Source organism: Neopelma chrysocephalum, unplaced genomic scaffold (genome assembly GCF_003984885.1).
Source record: "Neopelma chrysocephalum unplaced genomic scaffold, ASM398488v2 Primary Assembly neopelma1_45, whole genome shotgun sequence".
NCBI classification, from domain to species: domain Eukaryota; kingdom Metazoa; phylum Chordata; class Aves; order Passeriformes; family Pipridae; genus Neopelma; species Neopelma chrysocephalum.
This window is the reverse complement of record NW_020897704.1, coordinates 7,419,986-7,433,516: the sequence shown is the minus strand read 5'-3', so window position 1 is coordinate 7,433,516 and position 13,531 is coordinate 7,419,986. Positions and strand designations below refer to the sequence as shown.

General features: G+C 40.1%; 1 protein-coding gene across 10 annotated transcripts in view; it reads left to right on the top strand.

Annotated features, from left to right (window-relative positions):
- The window catches only part of FAM19A5 (family with sequence similarity 19 member A5, C-C motif chemokine like), a 505,659-nt gene that overhangs the window by 167,622 nt on the left and 324,506 nt on the right, over nucleotides 1-13,531 (top strand). The gene's annotated exons all lie outside the window — the stretch shown is intronic.

The following is a 13,531-nucleotide window of genomic DNA, read 5'->3' as shown; positions in this document are numbered from 1 at the left end:
TCCAGTTGAGAGAGAAAAAAAATTATCAGAATCTCACACTGGGTTTGAGAGTGAGGCATAGCATATCTCAGTCCATCCTTACTCTGAGAAGCAATAGCTTCAAAACAAGACAGTGGCGACTCTCGATTGCTGCACTGCACTGCAGTATCAGCTCCTTTCCAAGCAACAGTGGATCACTGTACCCTGCTCAGAGCATGGCAGCAGGGAAAAAATCCATGTGCTTGTGTAGGTGTAAACCTGTGTCAGCCTATTGTGCCAGCATCCAATTCTAATAGTAATAGGTGGGACTTTACTGCTCATTTATTAGTAAGTGCTGAGTTATGGAGAAGTATTAAGGATCAAGGATCCATCAAATGTAGGACTTGAGTTTCCTAAAAAACTGTTTGTTAGTTTGCTTGCTGCTTATTCATACTGATAGGTTTTCCTGCATTCATATATTTCTATGTACTAACTGCTTTGTGGATCCCCATGGTGAAACAAATTTTTTGCTTCTTAACTTGTGAAATGCTTGAATTGTTAATTCCAGAACTGTTTCATTCAGTGGTTACAGAATGTATCATTTATAGTAATTTTGAAGTGCTTAACACAGAAACCTTTCAATCCTCCTCTTCTTTGATTTAACAAGTAAACAAATTTGCTGTTGGAGGAAGGGTTTGAAGGTGACTGCCAAAGATCAGTGTGGATGAACTGTTCTTAAGCAATTAATTCGACTGTTGATAGAGTTGACTTACGTTTTGCCATGAATATGAGCTGGGCTGTTTGGTATCCATTTGGCTTATGCATAGTAAAACTGGCAGGACATATATGCATCTATTTTCGATACTGCCAAGCTTTAGTTGTCCACCTATAAGTACATTTTTTCAGAAGGTCTTTTATTCCAAAGGAAGTGGATTGTATTACACTGTTTGCAAACCTCCTAGTGGCACAACTGAGGGCGCATCATGAAAACAGAATATTCTGCTGTAGGTGGTGTTGTTACTGCCAGTCTTCAGAAAATACTTGGAAAAGTGTAGAGGAAAGATGATATTATAGATGATGAAGAGAGTTGGGGTTTAAAAGAGTTTCATCCTGCCACAGTCATTGTATGAGACTGAACAAGGCACATGTCTGTCAATCCTTTAGTGAAGTGCTACAAATTATAGTTACCTTCTAGAGATTTAATAAAGATAAATGAATCATATTTGAATGGTGTTTTGGGAGATTCGAACCAAAAATGCTGTCATTTACTGTAAGTGTTGCATAGGATTTAGAGTAGAGGAATGGTTATTGTACCCACTAGGAAGATAGCATTTTGGGGTATTTATATGCATTCTTTTGTTATTTGATTTACTTATCTGTTCTCCATCCTTGCCCTGTGCAGCTCAAAAATCTTTTAACATACCCTTTTATTCAGCTTAATTTCTTTCTTCAGTTGTAACACCTCCACTTTTTCCTTCTGACCTTCCTGGATCAACATTCCTGTTCTTGGAGATGATGTGGTTGACAGTTGTCTCTTTTGTATTATCTCTTTCTGTCCCTATCTCCTCTTCTATTCCTCCACTACCCGGAGCTGCACCATTATGAAAGAAACTCAAGGCTGTGCAAAATTATCATGTACACTTTTTTTCTTTTTAAAATTTATTTTTCCTCAATATGAAAAGCTTTTCTAGGTCAATAGATTATTTTTTTTTCAGAAATTATTTACTGACCAGTTCCTATCTATGTAATTTTAAATATCTATTTGAAAACCTAAAAGTAGAACAAAGTTTTCCAAAAATCTACTTTGGTGGTTGTGTTGACATCTTAATTGTGGATTTTGTGGCAGATTTGTGGAATTTCCTGTAGACAGGTGCTGACTTGTTTTTATATTGGATGGTGGTTTTTTTTGTTTATTTGTTTGTTTCTTCTGTGGATCTTTGTGTTTATCAGGGCTTATTTGCCAGTTTTTGATTTGCAGTGTGTTTCCATGTTGTAGAAAGGCATAGCTGTTTCTTTTCTTTGCAATAATCTTTGCTTTCTGAGTTAATTTTCTTTCTTCTCCTTTACAAACTTTTTTTTCTTTTTATATTGAATTATCTTTGTTTTGAAGTATTTAGTATCAGTTCTCTTTCCAATGCTGTATGAACACTTTTGGTAAAAGATTGACTATATGTACTATACTTAGAAACTGTACATTCCATCAACTCAATTGTGATCACAAAATTCATTGAACCTAGAGGACTGTATATTCCATGTGATCCATGAGTATAATAACATGCAACTAGAGAATGGTAAAAAGATCCTTTGCATTAGAAAGCATTTTTGTCGTTTTGTGGGTAGCATGGAGATGCTAAGAGTGCTAAGCACTTCTTAGTGTTGGATCAAAATGAGTGATAAATTGGAGGAATGTTTTTCAGTCAATAAGGTGAAGATCAATAAAGACAAATGCTAACTACTACAACTTAGAAATGAGGAATCAAATATTTACGTACAAAATAGGAAATCAATGTGTAGGCAGCAGTAGTGTATAAATACATCTGAGTGTTAGAAAAGACCACAAATTGAAATTAATTAATGATGTGATTCTTTTGCATAAAAAAGAGCAAATAGCCCTGGGAAATGCAGACAGGAATGTCATCTGCAACACATGGGAGTTGCTACCGAGCTTTTTTCAGTGAGTGGGATATCACAGAAGTATTTTGTCTGGTCTAGGGCATTAGGCTTAAAGAAAGAAATAGAAGAGTTGGACAGCCTCCAGAGGAGACAAGCAATAACCAGCACCAGATATTAGAAGGACAAAATAATGTTTCTTAGTACTGAATAGAAAGGTTGAGAGGTATATATGTCAATAATATTGCAAAAAAAGTAGGAAAGATTACTATGAACAATGATGGTTCTGTTTTCAAAAGGATAACAAACAGAACAGAAATAATCAACATACTTCATAACACTGAGAATTTGGGGTAAGAAAACTATATATAACACAGCTAAATATTTGGAAAAACTGTAGGACATCTGGGTCTCTGGCGGCTTAAAATATGTAAGGCAAATCTGCATCAAGAATATTCTAAGGGTATGATGTCCTCCCCCAGGGTAGGGGGGATAGCTGAGTGCAGTGGGTTGACCCTGTCTGGATGGTAGGTACCCACCAAAGCCACTCTATCACTCCCCTCCACAACTGGACAGGGGAGAGAAAATATAACAAAAGGCTCCTGAGTTGATATGACAAGGAAAGATCACTAACTAGTAACTGTCACAGGCAAAGCAGACTCAGCTTGGGGAAATTAAGTGAATTTATTGCCAGTCAAAATCAGAGCAGGATAACGAGATGTAAAACAAATCTTAAAAACACCATCCCCCCACCTCTCCCTCTTCTCAGGCTCTACCTCCTCGCCCCACAGAGTCACGGGGAGATGGGGAATGGGGGTTACTTGTGATGAACTCATCACAAGTTGTACCTGCTGCTATTCAGGGAGAGGAGTCCTTCCTCTTCTCCCCATGGGCTCCCTCCCACAGGAGACAGAGACAGTCTTTCATGAACTTCTACATTGTGAGTCCTTTCCGTGGGCTACAGTTTTTCATGAAGTGCTCCAGCATGGGTCCCTTTCCACAGGGTACAGTCCTTCAAGCCTGCTCCGGCGTGGGTTCTCCACAGGGTCACCTGCTAGGATCCTGCTCCAGCACAGGCTTCTCAAGAAGTCACAACTTTCTTTCAGGCACCCGCCTGCTCTGACATGGGTCTCCTCCATGGTGTGCCGGTGGATCTCTGCACGCCGATGGCTCTCCATGGGCTGCAGGGGCACAGCTGCCTCGCCATGGCATTAACCATGGGCTGCAGGGGAGTCTCTGCTCTGACGCCTGGAGCACCTCCTCCCCCTCCTTCTACGCTGACCTTGGTGTCTGCAGGGTTGTTCCTCTTACATCTTCTCCTCTCTGAGCGTAATTACATCTGCACCATAACTTTTTTCTCCCTTCTCAAGTATGTTATGCCAGAGGCATTACCACCATCTCTGATTGGCTTGGCCTTGGCCAGAAGAGTGTCTGTCCTGGAACCAGCTGGCATTGGCTCTGCTGGGCATAGGAGGAGCTTCCAGCAGTTTCTCGCAGGAGCCACACCTGCAGCCCTTCCCCTGCTGCAAAAACCTGGCCATCCAAACCCAATACCATGAGATGAGGCTGTTATTATTTACAGTTCTAGTTTTTTAGTGATTTTTATCTTTTCTTGCCTATATAAACCAGTAGGTGTTTCTGAGGTGCGATAACGTAAGCTTTGAAAATATTTTAATGATTTTGTAAGGTGAGGTTTTTATAAGGTGTATTAAGAAGTTTTACATATATATATTTTAAAAATACATAAATATGCATGTACATACATACAATGTGCAAATATATATTTGTAAGTCTTCATTATATATGGTTGGATAATACATGTGTGTATGTGCATGTGAGTTTTATAAGCAAGCAATGTTAGAAAAGCAAACCAGTTCCTGGGTATGAATCCATCTCTTCAAAACTGAAATAAAACATTACATGTTCAAAACAGTTACTATGTTTGATTTAACTATGTTCATTTAATATACAGTTTGAGAAACAATGGTAGGGAGTTTTTTAACCTCTGGGACTGTAGAAGCTGCTAACAAGGCTGGAGGTATTCAAGTTGTTAGCTCTGTGGGATGAAGAGACAGAGAATTATTACCTGTGGAACATGGAGAAGTTATCTAGGGAGAGGATGTGAGTGAAATAATAATGTGTAATTGTTAGGTCCATGATTTTTAGTATGTGGCAAAGCCATAAGTTTTAGTCCCCAGGCTTATCTTTTCGAAGTATTTGGTGTGTTTCTGTTGAGAAAGAGATTGAGTGTTCAGAAATGTAATAAATGTTTTGTGGAAACTGTTCTTCCATTAAATGCATGTCCTGTCTTTTACTGGTTCATATATGAGTTCTGGTATTGGAGGGTCTGTTCACTTTGCCCTACATAGTTTTATAACAGTCTTTGGTGCCTTGCATGTGTGTGCATGCACAGGATCCATGCATTTGATGGCTCTGTTATGGTAGGTGTTTATCCCAGTTGTGAAGGCATTTTATATTTTTCATTCTGGTGAAGATTTTTTTACTGCGGCATATGTTGATGACAATGTCAATGATAAGTATGCTAGGGTGGAAGGTAATTTTAAAATTAGGCACATGTGAGGAAGTCTGGGTTCCTGATTAGTTCTTCAGTTACAGCAAACCTTGTGCACTAAGATAATTCTTTCAATTTTTGAAAATTATACCTTAGGTTCTTACGTACAAAATCTTTAAATCAAGTTCAGTTGTTATTAAAAGTACTAATGCATCGTGATTATTCCAGCAGTTTAGTAACAGGAGTGGTTTAAGCTTTCTCATCTTCTGAAAGAAGTTTTTCTTACAATAGTAAAAATTAGCTTTTACACATATTTCAATACAGCAAAAATAAAAGCAGTACTAACCTAAAGATATATATAATAGCAAGTAAATTTCTAACTAATGATTTCAAAATATAAACTGTTGGAGAAGGTCTTTTATGTATTGATTAGGCACCTTCAGACAAGGAACACAGAAGTTGTGATTATTTGCTCTTCTAGTCATAATAAATGGAAAAGACATTCTACCTAAACGGCAGAAGAATATTGCTTTCAAAATAGTATAAGTCACTATAATGTTTATGGGAGAGAGACAATATACAAATATATTTGGTCCTGTAATAGCTTCTCTGTATGAACATTGGAAAATGAGCGTCGGTTCTGAGAGTAGGTGTGTAGCATGTCTGGAAATGAAGAAAGGAGAGAGAGAAAAGGTAGTTGCTATGTGCTCTGCTGCAAGGACAAGAGCTACCACTGTGAGTTGTAAATGCTACAGCAGTTCTGTTGTCAGTCAAAGGAAATGACCTACTTAGGCCTTCTGGGATTTCCTCATGGAAAACCACTTTGAGACAAAAGAAGGACTTCATGTCTCAGGCCAGTCATAGTAGCCATCACTGCATATGATAAGTGGGCTCTGCTTTGGGCAGGATTGGCCTTTGTGAAAACCTTGGGGTGAGTGAACTATCTCCAGTGATACTTTCTACAAAAATTCGAACTGAATCATTTGTACTGCCTTAACTCAAAAGGAAGGCCTATATAACAGAGGCTGTATTGAATTATAAGATTAATAAGCTTAGTGAGCATGTAGGCTTTTTTTTTATTTTAAACTAATTTTCTATATGTTTTGTTCAATTTGCCAAAACCAGGCTTCTAGATTCACTTGCTGACTGGTGTTAAAAAGGCTACTTGTCTGTCATGACCACCTGAAGGAGAAGAAAGGTATACACTTTAGCCTTCATGGTAATACATGCTTTGATAGACAAGCTAAAGTAAATGCGTCTGCAGCCTTGTAAAATGTTACAGCTGCCTGGTATTAACAGGTTTCTTTTGGAAGTTGCTGTTCATTGCATCAGAACTGGTGGTGCAGAACACAGACCAATCACACCATGCTATATTTCAACTATGCCAGCATAGTTGGCATTTTAGCTTGAAACATCAAACAGAAGGCAGGTTTGCATGTTGTGGTCTGGAATGGTGGGCATGACCCCACACGTTCTGAGTTTGCTGTGGCCAGTGTACCTGCTGGCAGAACAGGCTGGGTGCAATCCTGTACTGCTGCAGCAAAATTTCCAAGAGTTTTGATATGAAGACTGTAAAAACTGGTTTAAGGGCAAGTGAGGCATTTACCTGTCTGCACTGCCACATGCAGTTTAAATGTCATGCTAAGCACATTTTTAAAGACAGGATCAAGTATGACATCCACACTAGTGCTGCACTCATGTTAGGCAGTTGAATTTTGGGGATTGTAACCACTAGTTCATACCCCCAAAAATCTTGATAGAGTTAGACAGCCTCTCAGGGCGTGGGCAAGGGACTACAGGGAAAAATTTACTACTAACATGTTGTTAATCAGCCTTATGATTAACATTATAGGCAGAAGTCTGCCTATACCCCAGAATGGGCTGCTGGGAGTAGGTATTTTACTGTCTTTGGCCCCGGTACTGTTGGATGAGTACAAACAACACTGGCAATGCAGCTGAGCTGCAGCCAGATTTACCTCTGCAATGGAAATAAACCCTAAGGATTACAGATTTGAAAACATACACAAAGGGAGAAAGAGAGGAACAGAGCCTTGAAATGCTAACATAGAGAGTGAAAATAGGAACGTGTGGCTTAACAATTAACAGTTTAAGTGGAAGATTATTCTGCAGTTATGTGATCATTACTCTTCCGTGAGTTTCCATTTCTGAGAACTGATTTTGGCATTGTATTTATATATATTATTGTACACAAACAAACATTGTAAAATTTTAAAAATTTCATACATGGACAGTTGTGATGAGTTTGTGGGTTTGCCCTTCATAGGTATACGATACAAATATGAATGTAAACTGCATATGCATATGGCAACTACATTTCTGATCACAAAATTTATGAAAGAAATGAAGGAAGAATGGCTGACTTACCCTGTACTGTACCATGACTCACAGAAGACTTCCCATTTGCCTTAGTGGATGTCTGTGCAGAGAGAATGCTGACTGCATCTTTTAAATTACGGAGCCAAGTATTGGAAGAGAGGATCTTTTCTAGGGCTGCTCATGCCTATGAGTCTTTAGAGACAGCTACTTAAAAAGCAAAACAAAAAAAATACTGGCAGCATAAATCCTTGAATTTTCTGTAATATGACTACAACATGAGTGAAAGTAGTTATTAGTGAAAGATAATGAATTGATTTGAGAGGAACAGAAAAGGACAACTGGAAAGATGATAATAGTTCAATCATAAAATCATAGAATCATTTAGGTTGGAAATAACCTTTAAGATAATCAAGTTTAACCATGAACCCAACACTGTCAAGTTCACCACTAACCCATGTCCCTGAGCCCCATATCTAAATGTCTTTTAAATGCCTCCAGGGATGCTGACTCAACCACTTTCCTGAGCATCCTGTTCCAATGCTTGACAACCCTTAAAGTGAAGAAATTTTTGCAAAATATCCAATCTGCACATACTCCTCTCCAGGAAACTCAAGGCCATTTCTGTTGTCCTATTTCTTCTGACTTGGGAGAAGAGATCGATCCCCACCTGGCTACAACCTCCTTTCAGGTAGTTGTAGAGAGTGATGAGGTCTCCCCTGAGCCTCCTCTTCTCCAGGCTAGACGACCCCAGCTCCCTCAGCTCTTCCTCATCAGACTTGTGCTCCAGACCCTTCACCAGATCCATTGGCCGTCTCTGGACACACTCCAGCACCTCAATGTCCTTCTTGTAGTGAAGGGCCCAAAACTGAATGCAGGATTTGAGGTGTGGCCTCACCGGTGCTCAGTACAGGGGGACGATCACTGCCCTGGTCCTGCTGGCCACACCATTCTTGATACAAGCCAGGATGCCACTGGCCTTCTTGGCCACCTGGGCACACTGCTGGCTCATGTTCATCTGGCTGTTGACCCACACCCCCAAATCTGTTTCCATTGGGTCGCTTTCCAGTCAGTCTTCCCCTAGCCATGGAGTTGTTGTAACCCAGGTGCAGGTTCTGGCACTCGGCCTTGTTGAACCTCATACCATTTGCCTTGGTCCATTGATCCAGCCTGTCCAGATCCCTCTTCAAAGCCTTCAGCAGATGAACACTCCTCCCCAACTTGGTGTCATCTTCAAACTGACTGAGGGAGCACTTGATCCCCTTGCCCAGATCATGATACAGATGAGATACTAAGGCCTTTCAGATCTTATGCTCAAACTAATTTAAGTCAGCTGGTACTGATAAAAGTATAGCTACAGCAGCAGGCACCTTGGATTTCACCAGGCTCAAAAATATTTATCTGAACCTAAAAGTTTTGAAGCCTGGACTTCCCCTTGCATTAGCTCTCACATTATGTTTTTCAGTTTAGTAGTATCAGCACTGCCTGATTCTGTCTACAGGAGCTGTAATGTCTCAGGGACTGTTATAGCTGGATACTGGAGTGTCCAAAATAAGTGAAGGCACAGACGGTACTAATCTGAAAATATATTCCCCATTGGATCATTTTCCAAACTGCAAATTGGGGTTCTGCTTTAGGCCTGTCCCAAAGATATCAATTGATACTATAACATTGTCACATGTTATGCGTCTTTGGCTACACTCCCTCTATACAGACAGATGAAGATCACTATGTGTGGGTATTTTGATATTTTTATTTTTTTTGGCTGTCATTTTGTTGATGTCTAAAATATTTTTATTTACATTACAAAACCAAACATTATGATCTGGTTGGGACAGAGAGACTGTAAATAAAGAGAGACGATGTCAGCATGCATTGTTGGCTTGAACACCCCAGCACAGCGTCATTAAATCTCGTTTTGGTTGGAGATGATTCCCATTCAACTGTTGTGCAGTGCAGTCAGAATGAGTTCAGTGTCTGTTCACATCTGTGCAGATATTCAAATTGCCAAAAAGAGTAGAAGAAAAGGAAGGCAGAGAAGGAGGAGGAGGGAAATATGTATAAGGTTGCACACTGGATTACCGGTGAAGCTACCATGTTAGTTTAGTCCTTTCTCAGTGATGCCACATTACCTTCTACTGCCTTTTATCTCTCCTGACCTTTACACAAAACTCAGTCCCTTCAACTCTTTCATTATTTTGATAGCTCCAGTTTCTCTCTCTCTTTTTTCCTTTTTTTTTTTTTTTAATGGAGGTCAGGTACCCAAACTTACTGCCATGGTTTAGATTAAATTACACTGGTTATTATGCCGCAGACAGGCTATCCCATTGGAGGTGTATAATGGGATACTCTTAGGAGTGGTTAGCTTTTTGATTGCTATATTCTGTTCTACAGCTCTGCTGCACTCACTGTTTACTAGCACCTCTAGTGTTTTTTTGCAGTATTGTGGTTGCTTTGTAAGACAAAATCACTTGTAAATCAGCCTTCCAGCTGTATTCTATTTTATTTCTCTGGTTTTAATTTCCTTATGTTGCCCAGGTTTATTTACTGCTTAATACAATGTTCTTCAGTAATTTTGACAGTATCATCCAAAGATTATCAGAGTTTGTATTCTTTTTTGTTTTTGCTCATTCAGATAATATATTTCCCCTGGAAAAAGTCCTTTAAAAGTTGTATTTAAAGACAAATGATTACTGTTTTCAAGTCTGCCAAGTATAGTGTTGCTATGTGCATGGACGTGTTTATTGCATAGATAAATTAATAGTAATCTAATAGATCCTAATAAATCTAATCTAATAAATGAAATAAAACAAACTCTACTGGATGTTTTCTTCTGAACAGTAAAATTATTGTTGCTCTAGTAGGAAATGTATGTATATTAATACATATTTCTATAACATCATGCTTCAGCTGAATATTAATATCATCACCATCATGGCTAGGCTTCGCGAATGAAGATTTGGGAAGGGCTCTACCCACATTTGCTACAAGCGCGCTGGTGGCTAAAAAGGCCAATGCGAGATAGGCAAGTCCAGTTGCAAAAGGCACAGCAGAAAGACTCCTTAGGCGGTATCGGCAAGACATGATTATTTCTGTGTTGTCTTTTCTCCTTGAGAGTGATCCTGCATGCGTTCTCAAAAGAAGCAGCAGCGTTATAGATAATGTGTCTCCAGGCCTCCCGACTGGAGGCCAGAGTAGACCAGTTATGTTGATCAATATGGCCAAGGCTGAGATGTTGTTTCAGGGAGTCCTTGTATCTTCTCTTCGGGGCTCCCTCTCTTGCGGCAGCCAGTGGCAAGTTCACCATAGAGCACGATCTTAGGGAGGCGGTGGTCCTTCATCCTGGAGATGTGCCCTGCCCAGCACAGCTGCGTTCTCAGCAACAGGGCCTCAATACTCGTAACACTGCTGCCTGTTCTAGAACAGACGTATTGGTCACATAATCTGACCAGTGGATGTTTAGGATTGTACGGAGGCAGCATTGATGGAAGCGTTCTAAGAGTCGCAGGTAGTGGCGGTAAATGACCCATGATTCGGATCCGTATAAAAGAGTAGACAGCACTATGGCTCTGTAAACACTGATCTTGGTACTTTTCTTCAAGTGTTTATTTCGCCAAACTCTTTTATGGAGTTTTCCAAAAGCACTATATGCCTTTGCTAACCTGTTGTCTATCTCTTTGTCAATCTTACCATCCAAGGAGATGATGGTAATTAAACTGCTGAACTGATTTGAGCTCTGATTTACCAATGGTGATAGGGGGATGATGGAAGACGTCCTGAGGTGCCGGTTGATAGAGAACTTCTGTCTTCTTTAAGCTGACTTCCAGTCCAAAAAGCTCAACAGCATCTGCAAAGCAGGATGTTAAATGCTGCAGGGCTGCTTCTGTGTGGGCAACAAGGGTGGCGTCATCAGCATAGAGCAGTTCCTGGACAAGATGGTTGAAGGTCTTAGTGTGACCCTTCAGTCGCCTTAGGTTGAATAGGCTCCCATCAGTACGGTATCGAATGTAGATACCGTCCTGATCATCGAGGTCTGCCGTGGCCCTTTGGAGCATCATGCTGAAAAAGACTGTGAATAGGGTTGGTGCAAGAACACAGCCTTGTTTCACACCATTCTTTATTAGAAAGGGCTCAGAAAGTGTGTTGCCATATCTGACTTGTCCGTGCTGATCCACATGGAGTGAGATGATAATTTTAACGAACTTGGGGGGACAACCTAAACGTTCCAAAATCTGCCATAGACCTTTTCTGCTCACAGTATCGAAAGTCTTGGTGAGATCAACAAAGGTTACATAGAGACCTTTGTTCTGTTCCCTACACTTCTCTTGCAGTTTTCTGAGAACAAATACCATGTCTGTGGTACTCCTGTTGGCTCTGAAACCACATTGGCTTTCAGGTAGAATTCCTTCTGCTATAGCGACTGCCAGGCAGCACGGCTGCGTGGCCTGAATATTAATATATTTCTATAAAATCATACATCAGCTCAAACTCACACAATAGATGTTATTCCCGAATCTTTGTAATGCCATATTCGTAGCGCCCAGACTTGGACTCAAATTTCTTTGTGCTGCACAAAAATAGAACAAAACGAAAGAACTCCTGTCCCAAAGAGGTTACAGTCTAAGGTCTGAGCAGAGGAGAGAAGAGTTGAAGGAGGCAGGATGATGTTACTCTGTGCAACATGCTGTGGTTACAGCAAATTGGCATCCTATCTACTCTTATTGGGTACTTTAGTGAAAGAAGGAAAAGTATCGCTGAGACACGTGGAAAAATCCTCCATAATTTCACATATGTGGCAGGTCTGAAACAGACTCAAATACGTGCTGAAATAATTTGCTCTGAAGTTGACTAATTCATCTGATGTTTTGAGAGGCAGCAGTAAGTATTTCTGTTGAGCGCTGTTTTACATTAGCAAAAGAGAGAGAGGACATCCTAACAAGAAAGTTTTAAACCTACATTTCAAGAGCATAATGAAGTTTTGGAAGGAGAGTTCCTGCCAGTTGGTATGACAGTCACAAAGGTGTACGTTTGAATCTTTGGGCTTGTCCAAGGCATGTAAAACAGCCATAGTTCCTGTTTCAGTTTGAAAACTTGGTCTTACCTTCACTTTGAGAGTGCCTGATATTTACAAAATAGTGTGTGTGGAATGTTTAGGAAGGTTTTATGGGATATTTAGGAGATATTTTGTTCCGAGGCAGATGGCATGTGCCCTCCTGTGGTTTCTGAAGCCAGAAAAATTGTTTCTACCTGTATCGGTTGAGGTTGGATCACATTGGGGGAACAAGATGCACAAAAATTTGTAGAGGTTGATTATGATATATAATATTCTATCTTTTAATTTCTAGTTTCTATACAATATATTAGCTGGGTATTTTCAGTTTTTGTTTGTTTTATAGGGTTTTTTTCCACTGGGTTGGTTTGGGTATTGGTTTTTTTTGTTGTCCCGTCCTCTTCTCTCCCTCCCCTGCCTCCCCTGCCCCCCCTGCCCTCCCCCCCCGTTTTATTTTTGTAAACTATTCTATTGAGTGTTGCTGGAATACTGGATGTGGTTTCATGTCCATGTTAACCTTTTGTTTTCTTACCGCCTCAGGTTATGCTAGAAACAGAAAAGAGAAATCTTTGTGCCAGTCTGAATGGCTGCCATAGCTGCTTCTAGGCTGTCTAGAAGTCTTGGTGCCTGGGAGCAGTGTAAGTGTCCACGTTGTTGACTAAGGGCTGGTTGCCTAAAAGAGCTGGCTAAATATGCAGGTAGGTGATTCAGGAACAGAGTCAGCTGTGACTTAGTTCGACATGTGTTTGCCGTGGAGGCAAACAGTCTTGTTGCAGGTCTGGCTGCTCTTCTTCTTTAGTGAGCCAGAAACCTTAGGAGCTCTGCTCTGTATCAGTACTCTTGGCAGCCTTGTGCAGAGAAAGGAAACACTGGACAGACAGACCAGCTGCCAACAATACTGATGGAAGTAGTCTTGTTACTGGCTTTAAACTTTATAAATATATTTGTTTGAAAAATTTTGCATATATTGGACCATCATTCTTTTCTGGAAAAAGGCTCACACAAAAGATTAGAGCACATTTCCAGTTAGAATAAGAAATCACAGTAATTCCATCTCTTTTTAGAAT